Raw genomic sequence first — 16,860 nt, 5'->3', positions numbered from 1 at the left:
TCAGGTCTCTAGAGGCAAGCTTTGAAAATGACCTGCGCCTCTTTTATAGTACGTGGCCCGTTTTTAATCAGGTTGCTTGTTTTCTTATTACTGAGTTTTAAGAGTTTGTTGTATATGTTGGATAGCAGTTCCTTATCAGGTATGTGTTTTGCAAATATTTTCTCACAGCCTGTGACTTGTATTCTCATTTTCTTGGCCACGTCTTTTGTAGAGCAGAAGTTTTAAATCTTAATGAAGTCCAGCTTATCAATTATTTCTTTCATGGATCATGTCATTGGTGGTGTATCTAAAAAGTCATCATCAAACCCAAGGTTATTTAGATTTTCTCCTATGTTTGGAATACTTTTCAGCAATAAAAGAGAATAAAATATTTATGCTCAACATGGATGAACCTCAAAACAATTACCCGAGTGGAAGACAGGCAAAAGCAGAGTACATCTTTTTTTTTTCAACATCTTTATTGGAGTATAATTGCTTTACAGTGGTGTGTTAGTTTCTGCTTATAACAAAGTGAATCAGCCATACAGTACATCTTGTATGATACCAGCTATATAAATCTTTAGAAAACACAAACTAATCTACAGTGATCGAAGACAGATTGTGGTTGCCTGGGGAAGAGAGTGGGGGGGGAAGGGACTGGAGGAGAGGATTAGAAAGGGGGTGAGGAGACCTTTTGCGGGGTTGGATGTGTTCACTATCTTGATTGTGGTGATGGTTTTACATGTATATACATACGTCACCACTTGTCAAATTATATAGTTTAAATAGGTGATGTTTATTGAATGTCAATTATACCTCATAAAGTTATTAAAATAATACTTATGTGATAGATGCAGAGATTAAAGAAGAGGGCGTGAGAAGGTCTGATCTATATGGTAAATTTTTCTAAAAGTTGGAGATGGGGCATCTAAAACACAGGTCAAAGCAGTTTTATATACAGGTAGGGACACCCCTTCGGTCACAGGAGGGAGAAAAGAGAGGCTGGGGAGAGATGTATAGGTGTGTAGGTTTGGTCGTAGGGAGTTGGGGGGGGGTCCCATCTAATGGCTTCTTTTTTTAAAATTGTAATTGAAGTAGAGTTGATTTTACAGTGTTGCATTAGTTTCAGGGTACAGCAAAGTGAATCAGTTATACATACACTTATATCCATTTTTTTTTTTAATGAAAAGCTGGATGCAAAATCATCTGCTGAGAGTGAGGTGGAGAGGGTTTGAAATGGTCATTGCAGACGGAATGCGGTGTGTCTCGAAGAAGGAAGACTGGATTCTGGAAAGCACTGAGGCACCAGGGGGTCGCTAGCATGGACGGACAGTGGTCCCCTGCCCTGCTGCGGGGTTTCCTCCAGCAGGGCCATCTGATGCCCTCGTGCAAACGGACGCTGAGCAAGTAGATAGTTCAGTTCACATGGGGTTGGAGGTCTTGCTAGACAGCGATTACAAAAAGTTAAATAGGAAGGAAGTTCAGAGTATTAATGGAGCGTGAAATCTAAGGTGAAAAAGGAGTGAAATTATGTAAGGAGAAAGCTAACATTCTGTAAGAAAACAAACCTAGGAATGGGGGTTCTGATGGCATCTGAAAATAGTTGTAGGGGAAATACAGTATGTCCCCTACATACAAACGAGTTCCGTTCCAAGAGCATGTTCGTAAGTCCAGTTTGTTCGTAAGTCCAACAAAGTTAGCCTAGGTAACCAACCAACACAGTTGTCTGTATATAAATACTTTTCACACAAATAATCCATAACAAACAAACAAACTCAAAAAATAAAGAAAACATGTTTAATCTTACTGTATAGTACCTTGAAAAGTACAGTAGTACAGTACAACGGCTGGCATCCAGGGGCTGGCATCGAGTGAACAGGCAGAAAGAGCTACTGACTGGAGGAGGGAGAGGAGGTGGGAGATGGTAGAGCTGAAGGATTGTCAGCAATAGGAGACGGAGGGCAAGCTGCAATTTTACTCACGCCTGACGTTGATGGCACAGGTTCTGGTTCCTTGCTGGATTCAATTGTATCTACACTCTTGAAAAAATGATCCAGTGACAGCTGGTAGTAGTTCTTTTTTCTCGTCATAGATGACATAGTAGCACTGGATTGCATTCTGAATGGCTGCTGCAACCTTCGTGTACCGTTCTACATTTAGGTCCTGTGCCTCAAAAATTAACAGTGCCTCCTCAAATAAAGAAAATCCCCTTGCCATTTCCTGCATCGTGAATCTCTTCAGTTCTTCAGTTACTTCTTCTTCCTCTGTCTCTCTTCATCCTTTCTCTGGGCCTCCAATTCCATCAGGTCTTCATTAGTAAGCTCCTCATGTTACACAGCAAGGAGTTCAATGAAGTCATCCTCTTGCAGATCTAGCTTGAAATAAAGATACTGTACTACTGTACTCTACACAGTACTGTACAGTAAAGTACACAAAAGCACAACCACTTGTAGATGATGCACGCATGTGACAAGGTACGAAAGACACATGAACTAACTTATGTGATTGGACATGCGAACACATGTTCGCATCTTTGAAAGTTCGCAACTTGAAGGTTCATATATAGGGGGCTTACTGTAGTTGAATTAAGAATGGGAGGAATTGAAAGCAGTGATCAGAGAGCAGAGAGTAAATGCTTGAACTAGTCATGTTCAAGGTAGATAAGCTTTGGATGGTGACAAAGTTCATGGTGTGATTGTTGAGTTGGGCACTGGGGGCCTTGGCGTGGGAACTTAAGAAAGTCTACGTGGATGTACTATTGGGAAGATTGTCTGGATTTTGCTGATTGCCATCACTGGAGCATCGTTTAACATGTTCTCTCTTCCTTTATTTTCTGTAAATTGATATTTTGATGTAGAAAGTTAATCAGGTTCAGGTTTGTTTGTTTGTTTTTTCTTTTGTTTCATTTTTTTCTTTTTTTTGCAAGACTCCTTCACAGGTAGTGGTGTGTACTTTTATCAGGACATATGTGGTGTCTGGTTGTGTCTCTTTCTGTGATACTTGCATACGTTGGTGATCTTCACCCAGATTTGCTTATTCTGAATGGTGACGTTCTAAATCAATCATTCCTTGTTCACTTACTATCTTCCATAAAGAGAAAACTCCCCTCATCAATTATTTAGTTACCTGAAGGTACAGTTCATAAAGGGTAAATGTTTTCCCTTTATTTACTAATTTTCAAAATCATGAGTTGCCTTCCTAGCATCCCTCCAAAGGTGATGAATTAGTTTTATTTTTAAAATTCTGAAGACGTGGATTTATACATATTTGATGTGCTTCAACCCATTGTAATTTTTATTCTTACCAACACTTGCTTGTCCCACTTTCGGTCAGTGGAAGCCTCTTCAAGTTAGCTCCTGTGTCCCTTACATCCTTGTCACATGACCTAGTGGTGTTTAATAGTTTCACTGTCTTCTGGAACAAGCAGACATTCCAAGACAGACTTATGTAGTTCCTGCCTCAGACCTGGAATGAGCCGTTTCCAAGGAGTCCTGATTCCTTTCAGTGGCAAATAAAATATAGAGACCATCATCTAGGTGCCTGGAGTTTCCATTGCCACTGGGTTAACCACTGTTTCTTGGTCTTTTCCGAAGGCAGAGATAGGAACCACTTTTTTTTTTTTTAAGATAAAATACATCATGAATTCATATTGATGTCAGTCGCTTTAACATTCATGGAAACAAAACAGCCAATTTACAAATAAATTGCAAGTTTGAAAAAGAGATGGAAGGGAAACCTATAGATATAAAAAGACTTAAAGGATATGCCAGCTATGAGAATGTCACCCCAAATAACTTTATATTAGTGCTTTTTGTTTCAGCATATGTAAAATAATATGTAGAAATGTAAAAGATCCACTGAGCATTTTTTGTAAATCTTGAAAGAAGTAAAAAGTGAGGTAAATTGAACTTTGGAAACTCATCTGAATTGAGCGCATATAAATTCTCTTATGCTATTTTTTTCCCCATATTTTGCTTATTTATTTATTTATTTATATTTTTGGCTGTGTTGGGTCTTTGTTTCTGTGCGAGGGCTTTCTCCAGTTGCGGCAAGTGGGGGCCACTCTTCATCGCGGTGCGCGGGCCTCTCACTATCGCGGCCTCTCCTGTTGCGGACCACAGGCTCCAGACGCGCAGGCTCAGTAATTGTGGCTCACGGGCCTAGTTGCTCCACGGCATGTGGGATCCTCCCAGACCAGGGCTTGAACCCGTGTCCCCTGCATTGGCAGGCAGATTCTCAACCACTGCGCCACCAGGGAAGCCCATCTTATGCTATTTTTATGAATACTTTTTTTCACCTTTATGAATAAAGCTAGCTTTGAAGCAAACTCTGTGTCAACCAGTGTTTTAAACAGTTAGAACCTGACCCTGGGTCTAAAACCGGCTTCATTCTGGAAAGTAAGTCTTGTACAGCTGCCTCTGTGTGAAGAAGCTTTTTTAAGAAATATGCACTCATTGAATTCTTTGATTGCCATGACAATACACTGGTGTTCCAAGGTCCAGACAGGCACATAGCCTTGATAACGAAAGCAAATATTTGCCATCCTTAGAAAGCAGTACAAAACAACCAGCTCCAGCACATCTCAAGCTTTTGTGTGTGTGCATGAATACTCCTTCTTGCATGTTGAACATCTGCTTTCATTGTCCTTGTATCTCTGTAACTATGCTTTGATTCACAGTGACTTTCTCAAATTATGGAATTTATTTGCATTGAACACATACTGCATATAAAAAGAAATAAATGGCTGAAGGAGAAACCAAGAGGAGGAGGTTAGGGAGGAGCAGGAAAAGGAAGACTAGCTCTGGGACCTCTGAGGGCCGAAGCATGATGATCTAGGTCCAGAACCGGAGCTCCAAGGCTGGCCCAGACCTCAGAGTTCACCCAAGGCTGCCAAGAAAAAGCAGCGCCCACGTCTGGAGCTCGCACTCCAGGCAGCTCCTACCGAGGGTCTCCCAGCTTCTCTGTACCACTCCCCCTTTGGGGTGGAAGTCCCCTAGCACTGCTTGCCGCTCCATAGCAAGGACCTGTGCTGTCACTGTGCTTCAGATGTGACCCCTCCCACCGAGCTTCCTCCAAATGCTAGAACCCCTTTCCAAGGTCACTGCTAATGACAACAGACCCCAAAATCCCGACTATTCCCAAGCTTCTGGAAACACAATAGAAGAGGTGGGAGGAGGACTGGCTTTTTTCCAGAACAGGTGGGTAGATGGAGGGCTTGATCATTCACACTCGAGGGGCAGACTGAGCTCTGTTCTCTGCACCCCATGCTGCGAGGGCATGCTGAGACAGGTACCCCAGTGACAGCTGTGGGAGGCGGGGCAAGGGCACCAGCAGGGGAGGCTGAGGACACGGGGGTCTGCCCACCTCAGATCAGGCTCAGCCCTCTTAGCAGCAAGCACAGGCCCAGTTTGGGGGGGAGAAGGACCCCCAGCTGTGTTAGGGAGACCTCACCACGTTGGCCCAGCTTCCCTATCTCTGAGCAGAGATGCTAATAGTGCCAGCTTCACGGGCTGCTGAGGTGTTAGATGTGATGATGTAAGTGGTCCTCACTGCGGGGCCCGGCGTCTGGTCAGAGTGCATAGAGAGACTCGGACCAGGGTCTGCTACTCTCGGCAGACCTACCTGTGTGTTCACGGAGCTGGGTGCTTGGGAAGGGATGCCACCCGGAGGAGGGGAGCCCCGGCAGTACCGGCACGTCGACCGAGGACCCCCGAGGGGCAAGGACTCGCCCGACAGGCTTTGGGGCTCCTGGAACCACTTAGCGCAGGTGCACTCAGCTGAGACGAAGGAGTGAATGCCAGACCCCGCAGTCCTGCCGGCCAGATGACACCCGTCTTGACGGACAGCGTGAGCGCGAGGCAGCTCCCGGGCCCTGGCTGCATTCTTGAGCTGCAGGAGAGGCCGCCCTTGGGTTTCGGGTCGTTCACTGACCCGAGGCCCTACTTCCTCGTCCTCTCCTCCCCTAGGCCCTCCCCACCTTCTTGTTAAAACTGTTTAAAGTGAATGATCTTATTCATAAAGCAGGGGTGATGACAGTTTGCAGAGCTAAATGGGCACTTAACTGTGTGTCTAATAAATCTGCAACCAAAGTAAACAGAGGGAAGAGGGTTTGGGAAGGAAAGGAGGTCAGGTATGAAAAGAGTCTGTCACAGTGATTTACCAGCGCTCGCAGCAGGCAGCGTCCACCCTGCACCCTCCTGGCCACCACTGGCCCAGAGCAGCAAGGGACGGATGGTGCACATGGCTGGATGGGCCCACACGGCTGGACGGGCACAGACGGCTGGACGGGCCCACATGGCTGGACGGGCACACACGGCTGGACGGGGGAGGAGGTGGGGAGGGCCGCGCATGCACCGCCCACTGGAGAGGCACGTGCAGAAGGAGGCCAGGAGGCCGAAACATGCTGGTGCCGAACCCCATTCTTTTCAGGATCCGCACCCGGATTACAGCTGTTGTTACCAGGACCTTTCTGCCGCCCCAAACCACCCTCCACCCAGGATTTGGGTGACAGTCTGGGATTAGAGGCATAATTCAGGTGACTTACCAAACACCTGTTGTTCCAGTGCTAATCACCCTCCCAGGTGCACAAGGGGCCAGCTTAACCCTCTCTTAGCGGCCCAGCCTGATGAGGACATCGTGGGGATGCATCTTCCATGAATCACCTTCCTTGCCCAGAAAGAACACCAGCTCACAGGGTAGGGGCAGGGGCAAACACCAGAGAAATCTACCTGGAACCCCTGCCTTCGCTCTGAAACTCACTGAAGTATAAGTGTCTCCAGCAAGATGTTAACTTATTTGAGGGCAGAGACACATTCCTTGGCCCCCTCCTGCCTCCCCTGCCCTTGGCAGGCACAGGGGAGACACTGAGGAAGCACCTGATGACGCCAGTGGTGGCCCTAGAAGCCCGGGCACCCGGCTTTCTGAGGGCAGAGGATGTCACTGGCTTCCCACCTGGCTGCTGGAGCCTCTCTCAAGGGGCTGCCATCTCCCCCAGCCTCCCCCTGACCCCCCCCCCCACCAACTAGTAGAAAGGGTGTGTCAGGCTGCTGCCCACCCCAAGGCTTTTTTTAAAAAATTCTAACAGAAATACATTTATAATTTTTTTCTTATAGCTACTTTATCTATTTATTTATTTATTTTTTATTTTTGGCTGTGTTGGGTCTTTGTCTCGTGCGAGGGCTTTCTCTAGTTGTGGCAAGCGGGGGCCACTCTTCATCGCGGTGCGCGGGCCTCTCTCTATCACGGCCTCTCTTGTTGTGGAGCACAGGCTCCAGATGCGCAGGCTCAGTAGTTGTGGCTCATGGGCCCAGTTGCTCTGCGGCATGTGGGATCTTCCCAGACCAGGGCTCTAACCCGTGTGCCCTGCATTAGCAGGCAGATTCTCAACCACTGCGCCACCAAGGAAGCCCCACCCTGAGGCTTTAGACTTGGCTCCATGCTCGGAGCTGAGCCCTGGGTGCAGCTGTCACCTCCTGCCCTTGCCCCCCACCCCCTGCCCTGCCCCATCCTCCAGGACCAACTCACCTCCCTTCAGCCATCTCTGCACAGCACCTTGTGAGCCAGGTCAAGCCGCCTCACCCACCCACCACCAGCTACAAATATGATTTTGGTCTAAATAGGATTTAATTTAATTAAGTTGCTTATTTCACATTTAACATTATTTTTTACTATGCATAAAATATTTATGTTACAACTAACTGCTGAACAATTATCGACAAGAAGACACTGGAACTCACCAAAAAAAGATACCCCACATCCAAAGACAAAGGAGAAGCCACAATGAGATGGTAGGAGGGGTGCAATCACAATAAAATCAAATCCCATAACCACTGGGTAGGTGAGTCAGAAACTGGAGAACAATTATACCACAGAAGTCCATCCACTGGAGTGAAGGTTCTGAGCCCCACGTCAGGCTTCCCAACCTGGGGGTCTGGCAATGGGAGGAGGAATTCCCAGAGGATCAGACTTGGAAGCCTAGCGGGATTTGATTGCAGGACTTTGACAGGTCTGGGGGAAACAGAGACTCCACTCTTGGAGGGTACACATGAAGTGGTGTGTGCATCAGGACCCAGGGGTAAGGAGCAGTGACCCCATAGGAGGCTGAACCAGACCTACCTGCTAGTGTTGGAGGGTCTCCTGCAGAGGGGGGGGGGTGGCTGTGGCTCACGGCGGGGACAAGGACACTGTCAGCAGAAGTTCTGGGAAGTACTCCTTGGCGTGAGCCCTGCTGGAGTCAGCCATTAGCCCCACCAAAGAGCTTGCAGCCTCCAGTGCTGGGTTGCCTCAGGCCAAACAACCAACAGGGAGGGAACTCAGCCCCACCCGTCAGCAGACAAGTGGATTAAAGTTTTACTGAGCTCTGCCCACCAGAGCAACACCCAGCTCTACCCACCCCCAGTCCCTCCCATCAGGAAGCTTGCACAAGCCTCTTAGATAGCCGCATCCACCAGAGGGCAGACAGCAGAAGCAAGAAGAACTACAATCCTGCAGCCTGTAGGACGAAAACCACATTCACAGAAAGATAAACAAAGTGAAAAGGCAGAGGACTATGTACCAGATGAAGGAAAAGATAAAACCCCAGAAAAACAACTAAATGAAGTGGAGATCACAACCTTCCAGAAAAAGAATTCAGAATAATGATAGTGAAGATGATCCAGGACCTCGAAAAAGAATGGAGGCAAAGATTGAGAAGATGCAAGAAATGTTTAACAAAGACCTAGAAGAATTAAAGAACAAACAAACAGAGATGAATAATACAATAAGTAAAATGAAAAATACTCTAGAAGGAATCAATAGCAGAATAACTGAGGCAGAAGAATGGATAAGTGACCTGGAAGACAGAATGGTGGAATTCACTGCCACAGAACAGATAAAGAAAAAAGAATGAAAAGAAATGAAGACAGCCTAAGAGACCTCTGGGACAACGTTAAACGCACCAACATTTGCATTATTGGGGTCCCAGAAGGACAAGAGAGAGAGAAAGGACCTGAGAAAATATTTGAAGAGATTATAGTCAAAAACTTCCCTAACATGGGAAAGGAATTAGCCACCCATGTCCAGGAAGTGAATAGAGTCCCAGGCAGGAGAAACATGCCAAGACACATAGTAATCAAATTGACAAAAATTAAAGGCAAAGAAAGAGTATGAAAAGCACCAAGAGAAGAATGACAAATAACATACAAGGGAACTCCCATAAAGTTAACAGCTGATTTCTCAGCAGAAACTCTACAGGCCAGAAGGGGGTGTCATGACATATTTAAAGTGATGAAAGGGAAGAACGTACAACCAAGATTACTCTACCAGGCAAGGATCTCATTCAGATTCGATGGAGAAATCAAAAGCTTTACAGGCAAGCAAAAGCTAAGAGAATTCAGCACCAATAAACCAGCTCTACAACAAATGCAAAGGAACATCTCTAAGTGGGAAACACAAGAGAAGAAAAGGACCTACAAAAACAAACCCAAAACAATTAAGAAAGTGGTAATAGGAACATACGTATTGATAATTACCTTAATGTGAATGGATTAAATGTTCCAACCAAAAGACATAGGCTCGCTGAATGGATACAAAAACAAGACCCATATATATGCTGTCTACCAGAGACCCACTTCAGACCTAGGGACACATACAGACTGAAAGTGAGGGGATGGAAAAAGATATTCCATGCAAACGGAAATCAAAAGAAAGCTGGAGTAGCAATACTCATATCAGATAAAATAGACTTTAAAATAAAGAATGTTACAAGAGACAAGGAAGGACACTACATAATGATCAAGGGATCAATCCAAGAAGAAGATACAACAATTATATATGCACCCAACATAGGAGCACCTCAATACATAGCTATAAAAAGGAAATCGACAGTAACACAATAATACTGGGGGACTTCTACACCTCACACCAATGGACAGATCATCCAGACATAAAATTAATAAGAAAACACAAGCTTTAAATGACACAATAGACCAGATAGATTTAATTGATATTTATGAGATTCCATTCAAAAACAGCAGATTACACTTTCTTCTCAAGTGCACACGGCACATTCTCCAGGATAGATCACATCTTGGGTCACAAATCAAGCTCGGTAAATTTAAGAAAATCGAAATCATATCAAGCATCTTTTCTGACCACAGCACTATGAGATTAGAAATAAATTACATGGAAAAAAATGTAAAAGCACAAACAGATGGAGGCTAAACAATACGTTACTAAATAACCAAGAGATCACTGAAGAAATCAAAGAGGAAATAAAAAAATACCTAAAGACAAATGACAAAAACATGATCATCCAAAACCTATGGGATGCAGCAAAAGCAGTTCTAAGAGGGAAGTTTATAGCAATACAATCCTATGTCAAGAAACAAGAAAAATCTCAAATAAACAATCTAACCTTACACCTAAAGGAACTAGAGAAAGAAGAACAAACAAAACCCAAAGTTAGCAGAAGGAAAGAAATCATAAAGATCAGAGCAGAAATAAATGAAATAGAAACAAAGAAAACAATAGCAAAGATCAATAAAACTAAAGCTGGTTCTTTGAGAAGATAAGCAAAATTGATAAACCTTTAGCCAGACTCATCAAGAAGAAGAGGGAGAGAACTCAAATCAATAAAATTAGAAATGAAAAAGGAGAAGTTAAAATGGACACCGCAGAAATACAAAGCATCATAAGAGACTACTACAAGCAATTCTATGCCAATAAAGTGGACAACCTGGAAGAAATGGACAAATTCTTAGAAAGGTATAACCTTCCAAGACGGAACCAGGAAGAAATAGAAAATATGAACAGACCAATCACAAGTAATGAAATTGAAACTGTGATTTAAAATCTTCCAACAAACAAAAGTCCAGGACCAGATGGCTTCACAGGTGAATTCTATCAAACATTTAGAGAAGAGCTAACACCCATCCTTCTCAAACTCTTCCCAAAAATTGCAGAGGGAGGAACATTCCCAAACTCATTCTACGAGGCCACCGTCAGTCACCCTGATACCAAAACCAGACAAAGATACTACAAAAAAAAGAAAATTACAGACCAATACCACTGATGAATAGATGCAAAAATCCTCAACAAAATACTAGCAAACGGAATCCAACAACACATTAAAAGGATCATACACCATGATCAAATGGGATTTATCCCAGGGATGCAAGGATTCTTCAGTATATGCACATCAATCAATGTGATACACCATATTAACAAATTGAAGAATAAAACCATATGATCATCTCAATAGATGCAGAAAAAACTTCGGACAAAATTCAACACCAATTTTTTGGTAAAAACTCTTCCAGAAAGTGGGCATGGAGGGAACCTACCTCAACATAATAAAGGCCATATATGACAGACCCACAGCAAACATCATTCTCAATGGTGAAAAACTGAAAACATTTCCTCTAAGATCAGGAACAAGACAAGGATGTCTACTCTTGCCACTATTATTCAACATAGTTTTGGAAGTCCTAGCCATGGAAATCAGAGAAGAAAAAGAAATAAAAGGAATACAAATTGGAAAAGAAGAAGTAAAACTGTCACTGTTTGTGGATGACATGATACTATACATAGAGAATCCTAAAGATGCCACCAGAAAACTACTAGAGCTAATCAATGAATTTGGTAAAGTTGCAGGATACAAAATTAATGCACAGAAATCTCTTGCATTCCTATACACTAAAAACGAAAGATCAGAAAGAGACATCCAGGAACAATCCCATTCACCATTGCAACAAAAAGAATAAAATACCTAGGAATAAACCTACCTAAGGAGGTAAAAGACCTGTACTCAGAAAACTATAAGACACTGATGAAAGAAATCAAAAATGACACAAACAGATGGAGAGATATACCATGTTCTTGGATTGGAAGAATTAATATTTTGAAAATGACTCTACTACCCAAAGCAATCTACAGATTCAATGCAATCCCTATCAAATTACCAATGGCATTTTTTACGGAACTAGAAGAAATCTTCTTAAAATTTGTATGGAGACACAAAAGACCCCGAATAGCCAAAGCAATCTTGAGGGGAAAAAAACAGAGCTGGAGGAATCAGACTCCCTGATTTAGACTATACTACAAATCTACAGTAATCAAGACAATATGGTACTGGCACAGAAACAGAAATATAGATCAATGGAACAGGATAGAAAGCCCAGAGATAAACCCACACACCTATGGTCATCTAATCTATGACAGAGGAGGCAAGGGTATACAATGGAGAAAAGACAGTCTCTTCAGTAAGTGGTGCTGGGAAAACTGGACAGCTACATGTGAAAGAATGAAATTAGAGCACTACCTAACACCATACACAAAAATAAACTCAAAATGGATTAAAGACCTAAAGGTAAGACCAGACACTATAAAACTCTTAGAGGAAAACGTAGGAAGAACACTCTTTGACATAAATCACAGCAAGATCTTTTTTGACCTACCTCCTAGATTAATGGAAATAAAAAAAATAAACAAATGGGACCTAATGAAACATAAAAGCTTTTGCACAGCAAAGGAGACTATAAACAAGATGAAAAGACAACCCGCAGAATGGGAGAAAATATTTGCAAACGAATCAATGGACAAAGGATTAATCTCCAAAATATATAAACAGCTCATGCAGCTCAATATTAAAAACAAACAAACAACCCAATCAAAAAATGGGCAGAAGACCTAAATAGACATTTCTCCAAAGAAGACATACAGATGGCTAAGAGACACATGAAAAGATGCTCAACATCACTAATTATTAGAGAAATGCAAATCAAAACTGCAGTGAGTTATCACCTCACACCAGTTAGAATGGTCATTATCAGAAAATCTACAAACAAATGCTGGAGAGGGTGTGGAGAAAAGGGAACCCCCTTGCACTGTTGGTGGGAATGTAAATTGATACAGCCACTATGGAGAACAGTATGGAGGTTCCTTAAAAAATTAAAAATAGAACTGCCATATGACCCAGCAATCCCACTACTGGGCATATACCCAGAGAAAACCATAATTCAGAAAGACACATGCACCCCAATGTTCACTGCAGCACTATTTACAATAGCCAGGTCATGGAAGCAACCTAAATGCCCATCAACAGACGAATGGATAAAGGAGATGTGGTACATATATACAATGGAATATTACTCAGCCATAAAAAGGAACGAAATGCGGTCATTTGTAGAGATGTGGATGGACCTAGAGACTGTCATACAGAGTGAAATAAGTCAGAAAGAGAAAAACAAATATCATATATTGATGCATATATGTGGAATCTAGAAAAATGGTACAGATGAACCAGTTTGCAAGGCAGAAATAGAGACACAGATGTAGAGAACAAAAGTATGGACACAAGGGGGAAAGCGGGGGTGGTGGTGGGATGAATTGGGAGATTGGAATTGACATGTATACACTAATATGTATAAATTAGATAACTAAAAAGAACCTGCTGTATAAAAAATAATTTAATTTTAAAAAAGTAAAAAAAATATGTTGCATAGAACATTTATTTATTTTTGGCCACGTGGCTTTATTTTTATTTGCATGGCTTGTGAGATCTTTGTTCCCCGACCAGGGATTGAACCTGCACCCTCAGCAGTGAAAGCGCAGAGTCCTAACTGCTGAACCACCACGGAATTCCCTAAATAGGATGTTAATTCTCTTTTAGACAAACACCTCTGTATGCGTCTTCTTCCCAGGCTGCTGGCTGCAACCCCATCTGCGATCTCCTTGAAGGGGAGTCTTCCGAGGGCATCTTCTTAAGAGCCCCATCAACACCTTCTCCCCCAAAGAGTTACCAAGATGGGGGTGAACTGACCCTTGGCCTTGCGGGCCACCAAGTTGGGGCTCCCCGTCACCCCCTCCACCCTCTGTCCCTGGGGAAGTGGCCTGACACTGCTTCCCTTGGCAGATGGGACCGTTTCTGCAGACGACAGAGGTGTTTTGCTCTGCCTTCTCTCTTGTCTCTGAAAAATGCTGGCAACCCCCAGCCCTGCAGCCAGCGAGCGAGGCCCTAACAGGGGCCAGTGACCGGGAGAGCTGCTTCATGGCCAAGAGCTGGACCTTCCCTCCTGCTGAGAACTCAGAAGCTCTGGGCCAGGAACGGTGTCAGCAGGACACCAGGAGCACCTAGATCCTCCAAGTGCCTTGTGAGTCTCCGTGCAGAAAAAGAAACTCTGAAAAACAGCCTCGAGGAATTTACATTCTAACAGGGAAACAAAACAAATCCGCGTGCTCTTTGGAAGTATGGCAGGACCACAGCGATGAGGACAAACGATGCATTTAGAGGAAGCAGCGAGAAGGAATGAACAGGTTAGACTGGGGTAGAGGTGAGGTTATTGAAGGGACAGGAAAACGTGGCTTCAAACTCATGCTGAGGAGGGTAAGGGAGCAGGAGCAGGGCAGGCAGGGAGAGGACATTGTCTCCTGGGCACAGAGCAGCTGGGGCGCAGCCTCACAGAGTAGGGCTGAAGGATGAGGGGAGGAGGGAGAAGCCTCTGGAGAAGCCTGGAAGATGCAACACTCGGTGAGGGTGGTGGAGAGGAGAGAATCGCAGGGGAGGTTTGTGTAGACACAGAGCAGCAGCCCCCGGTGCTCTAGGCAAACAGGTAATTCAGTGCATAGAAATCCTGAGAAGCAGGTGTGCTGTGTGTGTGTGTGTGTGTGTGTGTGTGTGTGTGCGCGCGCGCGCAAAGCACATTTCAGCTTTCTAACCCCAATGCTTCCTGCTCTTCAAATATGATGGGGGTAAGGTTTAGGCAGCACCTACAGAAAATTGCCAGTAGATCAGGCAAAGGCCTGGAGGCTGACCAGGGCTGCTGGGGAAGCCACTGGGACAGTCTTTAACCCGGTCCTGCGAAGTCCCAGCTCATTTTCTGCTGAGTCAACAACACGCCACCAGGCTGACAGAGCACAGCTTCTTGAGGAAAGAGCTTCGTGCCCTGCAGTCCAGCTCCAGCCCAGGCGCGGCCCAGGGCATGGGGCAAGGCTGGGTGGAACGAAGTTGAAGGGTGGTGAGAAGGGCAGGGGAATCTATAAACAGCTCTGAGGGGAGGTCACTGAGGTCTCCAGGCCCCCTCTCTAAGACGGTTCTAGAACCGACCAGTCTCTGAGACAAACCTGAAACCAGCCCAGTTAAGGTTGGTTTCTGATAGATCTGTCCGGTCCGGTTTGAGGGCCAGAAGCTCACAGCATGGGACCCACTGGGGGGGATCGTCTGAGTCAAGCTGGGTGAGTGTTGTCTCAGCAGACCTTTGTAGACCGTGGAGAAGGGGCGTGTAGGCCAATCAGGGGGGCGCCGTGACCCAGAACAGGAAGGCAGTGCTCGGCAAGCACCCCTGGGCACCCTGGGAGGCTGGGACCTGCCCCAGGAATCCAGGCGGCGGAGCAGAGGCAGGGAGGCCTCCTCCAAAGCCCTGCTTTAGGACGAAGCCCCGTGCAGGGGGCAGGCTGCTGTGGAAGCTTTTCCACCCCCTGAAAAGGCGCAGGCGGTTTCCAGCGGGGGAGAGAGGGCACGCTAACCACGAAAACCCTCTGCAGGAACTCAGGCCCCCTGGCGTGGTTTTCAGCATGGCCCCCGACCAGCTACACCACCCAGGGTTGACGCTGAACCTCACTGTGATGAATGGGGCTTCCTGTAAAACTGGAAGAAGCAGCCCATTTTGCAGCCTTAGGTGCAACATGAGCTAAAAGCGCTTGTAAGAGCCTGTCGCATCCTCGCGGGGAGGCCGGGAGGCCGCGTGGTCAGCTTCCCTCGGTGGTCAGTTTGCCGCGGCCCTCTCCCTTCCTCTGGAAAACAAAAGGCAGCAGGTGACCGGACTCTCAAATAAGACCCTGAACCCTCAGGGGTCACCATCCTGGATGCCGGAGAAGGGAGAGAATGCTTTTGTTCAGCGGGGTCCTCAAAGGTAGATGACGGTAGGGGAACAGACGTCCAGAGGCCTCCGAGAAAGAAGGTGAAAAAGAGAGGAAACGGTCCCCCCCTAGGAACCAGTGGAGCTGGTTTCTGGGTGCCGGTCACAGGGCTTGGGAACTGGAGGGAAAAGGGAAGGATGGGTGTGGAGAAGGAGCAGGGCGTGGCCCCAAAGCAGTGCCCGCCTGCGCTGGAAAGGCCTCGCTCAGGCCCATCTTTGATCCACGGGGCTGCGCTCTGCAGAGCTGTGGCTGGAGGACAAGCCCAGGGCTCGTCAGCGGAGGTGACCTTGGGCTCGGGGCTTCCAAAAGAGGAGGAAAGATAATCCAGGCTCTTCAACTCCCCACTCATCCCTTGAACCCTTAGGGCCAAGAAACAGTACCAAAGATGACAGGCCAGGAACTCAGGGCTGGAAGTCAGAAACAGGGCCCAGAACCAGGCTGGGGAAAACTGAGTGTGTGTGTGCACCTCTCTACCTGTGCAATGGCAGTCGCCGTCAGACACCTGAGAAGGACAGTGTGAGAGTCCAGACCCAGAGAGCAAAAACCAGCCTAAGAAAACGGTGTCCCAATGATGGCCTTTCTGGGGTGGGAGAGCAGGACAGAACAGCTCCTCAGGAGGGAGAATAAGCTGGCACAGACTTACCTGCTTACTTTGGCCGCGGCGACAGCACCTGGCGGGCAGGTCATAAAGCCGTGTGTGGGGCGGGCCGCACAGACTGGTTCTCGGAGGCCAGATCCTTACCTCCTCGGCGTGTTCAGAGTTAGAAAGAGACTGCTTTCTCTTTGTTGATCTCAACAGCCGGGGGAAGGAAGGTGCTGCCTTAGCAAAGTCGGAATTGGAGTCACTAGGCTTGAATCCATTCCTGTCCGAAGGAGTTGTATGTTATAAGCTCTCAGGCTTATGAGTTTTTGATATTTAAATTTTAAACCAAAGCCACCCTGAATAGTCACCACAGTACCTGAAATTTTTAACACGAATAAAAGATA

This window comes from Balaenoptera acutorostrata, chromosome 9, assembly GCF_949987535.1.
Source record: "Balaenoptera acutorostrata chromosome 9, mBalAcu1.1, whole genome shotgun sequence".
NCBI lineage: Eukaryota > Metazoa > Chordata > Mammalia > Artiodactyla > Balaenopteridae > Balaenoptera > Balaenoptera acutorostrata.
Note: the sequence above shows the minus strand (reverse complement) of the source record.